The sequence below is a fragment of the Acyrthosiphon pisum genome, chromosome A1, assembly GCF_005508785.2.
Source record: "Acyrthosiphon pisum isolate AL4f chromosome A1, pea_aphid_22Mar2018_4r6ur, whole genome shotgun sequence".
Taxonomy (NCBI): Eukaryota; Metazoa; Arthropoda; class Insecta; order Hemiptera; family Aphididae; genus Acyrthosiphon; species Acyrthosiphon pisum.
In genome coordinates, this window is record NC_042494.1 from 66,256,316 (window position 1) to 66,265,609 (window position 9,294).

General features: G+C 27.4%; 1 long non-coding RNA gene across 1 annotated transcript; it reads right to left on the reverse strand.

The window, feature by feature from the left end:
* Positions 1–7,810: 7,810 nt before the first annotated feature.
* On the reverse strand, positions 7,811–8,825 carry LOC115033635. The gene is made up of 2 exons (XR_003838917.1): positions 8,786–8,825; positions 7,811–7,924 (listed from the first exon to the last, which is right to left on the reverse strand). It is a non-coding gene; the product is annotated as an uncharacterized LOC115033635 (long non-coding RNA).
* Between the last annotated feature and the right edge of the window lie 469 nt (positions 8,826–9,294).

Sequence of the window (9,294 nt, forward strand, 5' to 3'; positions counted from 1 at the left end):
TTTGTATTATAACAAATAAAATTACCGAATAGTATAAAATTAAACGGAATGCCGACCAATTACCCGACTCAATCCCTAGGAAAAATAAGATTGTGACGATTTACAGGGAATATATTATGAAAAATAAACTTTTCAAGGTAATGTAGGTATATTAATGTGTTATTCAGTATAATTCAGCAGAAATAATCCAAAAAACAAAAAACCCATACCAAGTAATAAATTATTTGGAATAATACACGATTTCCTTTAAAAAATTTCTAATTTTTGGCAACTTTTTTCTACTTTTTTAATTTAATAAACATAATTAGTGCATTTCTAGTTCAATTGCGTATTTTGGAGTGTTGATAGGACAATTAAATAGCTTTAAAATAAAAAAAAATACATAAAAATGTTAAAAACTTTTGAAAATGCATAAACAAATGCGTGATATGTAGTATGATTTTGATAAAAAAAGTTTGCCCATAACTTAAAAAATAAAAAGTTAGACCCAATCTTTAAAGGCTATTTCTTAATCATTTTTGGTATAATTTTATATGACGTTGGCTGGTCACTTCACCCCGGAACACATTATATACATTAATATTTTTTTTTTGTACAAGGGCCTCATATAAAACTTTGGCCCCTGGGCCTCAAAATGTCTTAATCCGGGCTTGATTTTTTTATATACAGACTCAAATGGTAACACATCTAATAACTTAAAGTTTTCTTTAGTCAAACCATTTAAAAATCTTTTACTTAAACATATCCTTAAATGTTTTCTTTCTGAAAGTTGTAGTGGCCTAGACGCATTTTGATTCAGTAAAAATTATCATTTTGACTATTATATTTTGATGTAAAAGTATATTACAAAAATTATAAAGAAATTAGGTACCTACCGCCTACTGATTGTTTTTATTTGTATAAACATTTTTTATTACAAATAACCTATTTCAAGTAAATACTACTTAGTAAGTATTGTTACATATATTTACAAACAAAATTTTAAAATTATTATTTATAAATTTACAATAAAAATAGTGCATTAATATAAAATGATTTATTTAGTATATGATGAGAGAGTCGGGGTTTATATGTTTTTATATATCGTTTCTGAGTGCCTACATGCAGTCTTATGAAAGTAAAAAATGTGTCTAGTACAGTATACAGTAAATAGTAGGTTATTAGGTACTAGGTAGTATATAGCTAGCAGCCTAGCACATTTCACAAGCTAGCTCGAACGATTATATTGACAGATATCACATAATAATTATTATCATATTATAATGTAATAGCTTAATTTGTCTCTGAAACCATCCATGCAAAAACAGTGCATCCGTCAGAGGGTTAAGTGTCGTCCGTTTCATGTTTTCCACCTCGCAAGCTGTGCACACGGAAGTTTTGAAAAAACTCGAACACAATATTAAATACACACAGAAATTGCGGCAAACGAATAATCACCAATATTTAATATTATTTGTTTTTTCAACTAAATATAATATTCTAATATATTATTGTATAGGTAATACTTTGTTTGGATAAATAATTATTTTCGTTTATAAATTCAAAGAATAGGCATAGATATTCATCGAGTGGAAGAACTACATACAGTTGACCACCTGTCTACAACCACCAATCACGTGGAGCACCATGCCACTCCCGGTATATAAGATAAGGTATCGAAATAATATACAATATACATGTATTATTTATTTCAATCGAAATCGATAATGAAACTCGTAAATTCTGACTCTCGTAATAAATCTATATTATTGTTGTGCCGGCATTGGCGAATGGCGATCTGTAACAACGCCTAATGAGTTTCCGATATATATTTTCCATAATTCCATACCATGTATATATAGGTATATTTTAGTAATATACTACTAATATTCACTATTTTAAAGTGGCAGGAACAGTAATGGAGATTCCATTACACAACCACTTTAATTTATTAAATCCTCGTGGGACGTCTTGTATTCCGAATGCGTATAATGGCCGATATTATACATCGATTCGGCTGCACACCTGCAGGGCGGCCATTATACTTTTGCTTCTCACAAGATGACAAGCTCTTGAAATTTTGCAAGATTTCCCTGTAACACAATGATATAGATATATAATAAGAATATAATATTCAGGTAAATTAGACTCTCAACATCAGCTTCTCCATTGCATTACATTTTTAAAGGTCCATATTTTCTCTTCACGTCATTATTTTCTTATTACAATATGCACCACAAACTATACTACTAATCGTGACCTTGCAAGATTGATGCATATTTGTCAATGTAGAACCTTCACCCGGGCCTACCACCTCGAATTTTTCCATTATTGTTTTTGTTGAATTTAAAGTAACATAATACAATATTGAAATATCTTATTTAAAAATTCCAAAAACTGGTAATTTAAATAAATTGACTACTTAAGAAAATAATGGGAGTGCGCATGATTAGTAAATAATCGAGTAGTCAGTACATAATAATCTTTATCTAAAACTGCACGTGCATGCGTGCGGGTGCAAGAGAGTTTATAAATGAACGAAAACTATTATAATAATAATATAAAATATTGAACTATTCGAATTCGTGTTTGGAATAAAAATACAAAGAAACGCGTTTAGTGTATAATTAAATTTCCTGAGGGTTCTATTAAATTTTCACCGGAATTGCGGTTGGCTCTTTTTCGTATTTAAACGTTTCGCGAAAATTAATTCACGCGCGGACGAGCGGATAACCACGAAACCGAGCGTCGTGTATAATACGTATATATTAAATACGCGAACGAACATCGAGCGAATATTATTATATATTATAATTGCAAATACCGTTGTTTTCCCCCCTTGTCGCTGACAAATAAATAAACGCATTCAATCCAGACCGCGAAGATGAATAAGAAAGAATAGCTGGAAAAACGAACGACCGAGCAATAGCGTCGTATAAATTATACACACATATCATAGTAATATTATAATATTCTATATAAGTGTATATGGGTACAACCGTTATAATAAAATTGTATGATATTACGACCTAACCTTTTGTCGCAAAAACGTGGAAAACGAATATTCCGACGTGTCCTCCCATGATGTAGAGTATAGGTATAATATATTATAATATGTATAGGTATAGAATATATTTGCGGCAAAACCTCTGATCCATTACGTGATTAAAATCACCACCGCATTCACTGTAGATATTTTCTTTTTATTTGTATTTTACAAATGAGAATCATCCTCCTATTTTATTCTTATAAATTGGAAGATAATTCGTTATATAGACGTCCATACGTTTGGTCGTTTCACGTTTGATATTTATATTATGTTTATTATTTATGTTATGATTATTTGAAAATTATAGTAATTTATATTGAATGATCAAAATTTTAGAATAGGTAAAAAGTTTAAAAGTGTCCAAGTATAGGTAACAATAATTAATACAATATCCAATATAATATATTATATTTAATATGATAAAATGTAAAATAAATACTACATTTTATAATTTTATAAAACCATTTTTAGGGACTTTTATCTTTAGTACCTACATAATCATGGGCATAATCGTTGGTATTTTGACTTGGATATCTACATTAAAATATTAATAAAATCATAATATATATGCTTGACAATTTACAGTAAAAAAATTGCACCACGGGACACTCCTATTAAATTGTATAAAAGTCTAAGTATTTAAAAACATTTAAACAAATTCATTTTTAAAGGAAAATATGGGAATGGCAAACCTGGTGAATATCATCCTGTTTTGGTATTACGATTGTTTACAGTTATCATATTGTATAATATTACGATAATGTTGTTAACAATTTTGACTGTTAAATTATTAAATTATTATTATTATAACAAAATACAAATTATAAAACAACAGTAAACTTAACTCCATCACGGAAAAGATAACACGATACCTACAGTGCCACACAGTGGTGGTAAAATTATTTTTCCAAGGGGTGGGAGGGATATTGCTGATTTTTAACATGCACATTTGATTATTAAAAATATAATTTATGGTTATCACATCTTAAACATCGAAAAAAAGTGATGGACGGGAGATATATCCCCATCATCGTCACTTCTATTTGACCACCACTGTAGGTATATTTATACGACGATCTTTGCCCCGGAAAACGTGAAGTTGACAAAAAATTTTTGTTATAATAATATATATACATGAATGTATAAAGCAAACATGATTATAAATATAAAACCGTCGCGTTTACTTTTCCCGTCAATATATAAACGAAATCTATGTATATTTTGTAAAACGAAATTGGGTCACTGTAACTTATTATTAAAGTCTTCCGGATGGCGTTTTTCTCTGGTTCGTGATATTTTGTGGTTTTTACGTACTTACATCTACGACGCATAATATTTTACAATAAATATGTACCTGCAAGTGGTATACATCACAATATGACGAATTTACTCGTCATATATAGTATAAAATATCTAAACAAACAAAAACAATAACGACATGTTATCCGATAAATAAACATAAATAGCTACTAAATAGCTACTATGAAATAATATGGTATCAACAAAAATGAGTGATAATCCAACAAAATCAATCCGCCAAGCTCCGCGTAAAAAAACGCTAAGTATAAAATAGTAATACTTAATTTAATTATGATGTTTTTAACTTGCGGAAAATATAATTACAATTTAAGAAGCGAAAATTAAATTCGCAGACATAAATGATATAATATAATATTATGTTATAGCCTGTTGTCAAAATAAAATATTTAGAGTGAAGGAAACTTTCTATTCTAGACAAAATACCCATTTTAAATGAATGCAAATTTTTTTTAGTGAATTTAATTAAACATAATTATAAATCATGTTATTTTTATTATATCTTTTGGATTTGTAAGTCCACCCATTGTATAAAAATTGCAATTATATGTATGTTTACATAAACGAAAAATCCACAACCGTCCTGTATTTACATTATTAGAAGTTTTCATAACTAGTTAATTAAATAACATTCAGGACGTACAATAATACTTGTACGACATATTTATGTTTTTAATGGTTTCTGGTTAGGTACTTTCATAGTTTTAATGAGTGCACTAACTATGAAGTTTTTTTCTAATAAATACAATTGGTAATTTTCAGACAGTGACGGATATCTATCCTAACAGCGGACAATGAAAAAAAATATTCTACTCGAATAACTTTTTTGTCGTCTAAGGTAATAACTTAAAAGTTTATTTAAAAATAAAATTTAATTTAGTTACAATAAATCTTCATAAATAAGAAATTGGTTTATTTTTCTTGCAGATAAAATACAATTTAAATTTAAAAAACAATTAATGAAGAATTATTATGAAAACAAAATATGTGCGTTTAGACGTGAATGAACTGAATATGATTGATGAACTATATATTTTTTTCATTAAAACTGGAAAATATTTTGTGTAATTAATAAGCAAATATTTGTTAAAAGAATTACACAATGCATGGTCACTTAAAAGAAGGGAACGTCCAGTGGCATCGAACCTACTTCATAACTATAACTCATCTAGGGTTGGATTTTAATTTTTTTCTTTAATTACGTATTGATTTTACCAGGAAAGTTTAACACATTTCCTTCAGGTAAACATAATATTAACCCAGGACAGTTTACCATTGGAAGAGTTTACTAGTTTTAAAAACCGGTAGAGTTTACCATACAATTGGAAGAACTTACCAACGCCCGAGATCACATGACCACACATATTTTATAGATTCTAATAATAATGTTATCTATTGTACAGCATAAAAACAAGTGAATTTAAAATTTATCATGAATACTATTTATTTTTATATGATATTTTATATTATCTTAGGTTTTTATATTTTTAAGTTTGAATGAATATTTATTATTCTTATTTTTTTACAATATTTAAGACCGTTCAATTGTACAATTTCAAAAGTGACCATATTCTATACATAGATAATATGTATTTTATATAACCTATGATTGTACGAATTTTATTAAATCGTATGACAATGGAAATATATTTAGATGTATAGTGTTACACTCTTATAAGAAAAAGAATATGGAGTTTTATTGAATTTTGTTGGTAATTATTTCATAACTATAATAAGAACAACAATATTATTTAAATAAGAACTTGAAACGTTATTTTTTTTTCATTAATAAGGGCAAAACAATAGGTACGCAATAACTTTCGTCAAAATTATAAACAATTTACTATTAATCATTATAAAGTTTATTATTGCACTGGAAAAACAGTTTTTTTTTTTTTAAATTAAAATTCTCGAAATAAAGAAAAATTACTTCTAGAATCTGTTCGAAATAATAGACATAAACATTTCAAAAGATAATTAAGTTGATTTAATGCTTAGCACAATAAATTGAGTGTTAAAGACATTTTAAAGTGATATAAAACAAATCCCCTGTCAAAAATATCGTCAAAAACAAGCTTACTTGTTACGACACAGGGGCACAAAATACATATCCCTTACCTACCTATACTATCCGTATTGATTTAAATCCAATTAGTGTTTATTTAACGTATAGAAATAAAATCATTAACAATATTAGGTACCTACTTACAATACTAACGACTTATTTAATGGTTACCGTTCGAAAGCAACACGTTTTAAGTGTACTCGTCGTTCGACGTTTCGCTCCCGAGACAATAACGTAAAGTTTAGATGCTAAAAAAAGAAATCGATTTCGAGATTAAATTTGTATACAATTGAAAACGACCGAATAGACTACATTGAGTTTGTAATAATTCATAATTTATATTATAATTATTTAAAACAAAATCACGTAGGTACTCACTGGTATCAGAATTTAAAAATATTCCATTCATATGTTTAATATAAGCATATTGCGTCGTAGTAAGTGCATATTACAAAATAAACATTGAAGTTTCTGATTCAATTAAACAGAAAAATGGGGAGGGGGAGAATAAGGTAACTTCTATAATATGGTGCTACATGGTCAATGCTGGGCATTAACGAGTTAATAAGTTAAAAGTTAATATAATTTTAACTTATTAACTTAACTTACTAGTTGTCTGTTTAACTTAACTTTAACTTAACTCATTTGTAACTATATTAACTTAAAATCAACTCAAATTATTTTTAATAATCCCAATGAAGTTAATTTTGAATTTTCAGAAATTATTCAGAAAAATATTACTATATAATTTATAAGTTCGTAGAATACAGAAAATAATAAATAATATTAGAAAAAAAAGGTATATATACGAAGAATTTTGTATACATTTAAAATTTTTATAAATAATAATAAATAATAATTATGTCGTGTTAACTAGGAAATAATTAATAATAATATAGGGGTAATTATAAAATTATTTACTTAATATTAATCACCCGTATATTATATAGATCTCTATATAAGTGCCCGCGAAGTCATGGTTTATTATACCTTCTTATATTTAGGTACCTACTCATTAGTTATTACTTATTACTTATTATTTATTTATATAATAATTTTATTACAAAAACGAAAAATTCCTATCTACCTATACTACTATTTTACATTTATACATTTTTAGTTCATACAGTTTTCATTCCTCGCTGGCTCACTAATTTTAAATAAAAATATGGTAGTTTTTAATAATTCTTAAATATTTGAATAAGGTAAAGTTGGGTAAGTGTGACGCAAAAATGCAAAGTTCATTTTAAATTTGACAATACTTTTTTTGTTTTTTACTTAAAATTTTTACTGTACCATAATGTAGTACCTCTAAATATAGGTACATAATTGGAATTGATAATAAAAAAGTTATATTATCAATCACCTAAGATAAATATCCTAACCTAATTTATTTGTTGAATTATAAATGTTACAATACAGTACCTAAGCACATTCACACTAAAATTCAAATTCAAAATGAGTTCTAAAATGATACAGGCCATACAGCCTTACAGGGGTTTTAAATTGCATACCTACCAGTGGTGGTATTCCCGGGGAGGCAAGGGAGGCAGTGCCTCCCTTGAAAATAAGAGAAAATACATGGTTAATATTATTTAAATTATAAAATGTTATGTGTTTATATTTTCAAATATAGACACTATTATAAAAGGGAAATAAACAAAATATATATTTAAATTATGTATTGAAGGGACTATGGAGTATACCACGCCCGGTCATGGTCTTTAAACAAGACCGTGATTCCCATAAGTAAGAGACTGGTCAGTTCCCGCGCGAAACAGGCGAATATAATATTAATAATATACTGATATTGGCGATCAAAAGCCAACTTTCTCAGAGGCAACTGCCGCCGCCGTTATCGATGCGTTACATGTGTACAGAAATGTACACACACAGACGCACATAAAATATGTGAATAGCGCATGCGCCATGCGCGATTCTCTGTGGAGACTGCACATAACCGTAGCCTCCGTTGGCAAACGTCACAGGCTGTGACTTGCAGCGCCTCAGTGGCTGACTATAATATATAGACTATCATTATAGATTATACACTTTATTGCACGTTATCACTAATAATATGTTATTATCAATAGCAATGGTATAATAGCATTAATATATTATATTTATTATTCATACTATATTATTTATGATTTGTGAGTGTGAGCGCCGAATTACATAGTTAATAATTTCTAGTTAGGTATTTTAATTATAAGAAATAATGGAAATGAAAATCTTCTGACAGATTTTTAAAGAAAAAATATGGTTCTTAAACAAAAAAAATGAGTTTTGAGAATTGGGGATTTGCGCTAACATGTCTAGATGGGTACAATATCGTTGCCTCCTCAAAAATTGAACGACAGAACCGCTACTGATACCTACATAATATTATTATATGTACCTATATTGCTATTCAAGTTATTATCACTTATTAGTTATCTTAATACCTTTTTAATGAATTTTTTTTTAATTAACTTAACTTATTAATTTAAGTTAAGTTGAGTTAACAATATTTGTTAACTTAATTTAAACTTAATTGATTTATTAAAAAAGTCTATTAACTTAACTTTTAATTTAATTGAAAAAAAATTAACTTAATTGAGTTAAAAAATTTTATTAATTTTCCCAGCCTTGTAAATGGTATACAGGTATACTATATAGTGTAGATGGTGAGTATACCTCGTAATTAAGTAAGTCACTGCAAATTACTATAAATTATAATACAAAATCAATAGTTTATATTTACTATACATATATATTATAGACTATTATAAAAGAAATCGTTTTTATATTTTTAATTGTTTAAAAATAATTGTTTAATTGTTTATTTAAGAATTGCAATTCATTGATACGTCTTGTAGGTACCCATAATCAATCAAATATTTTT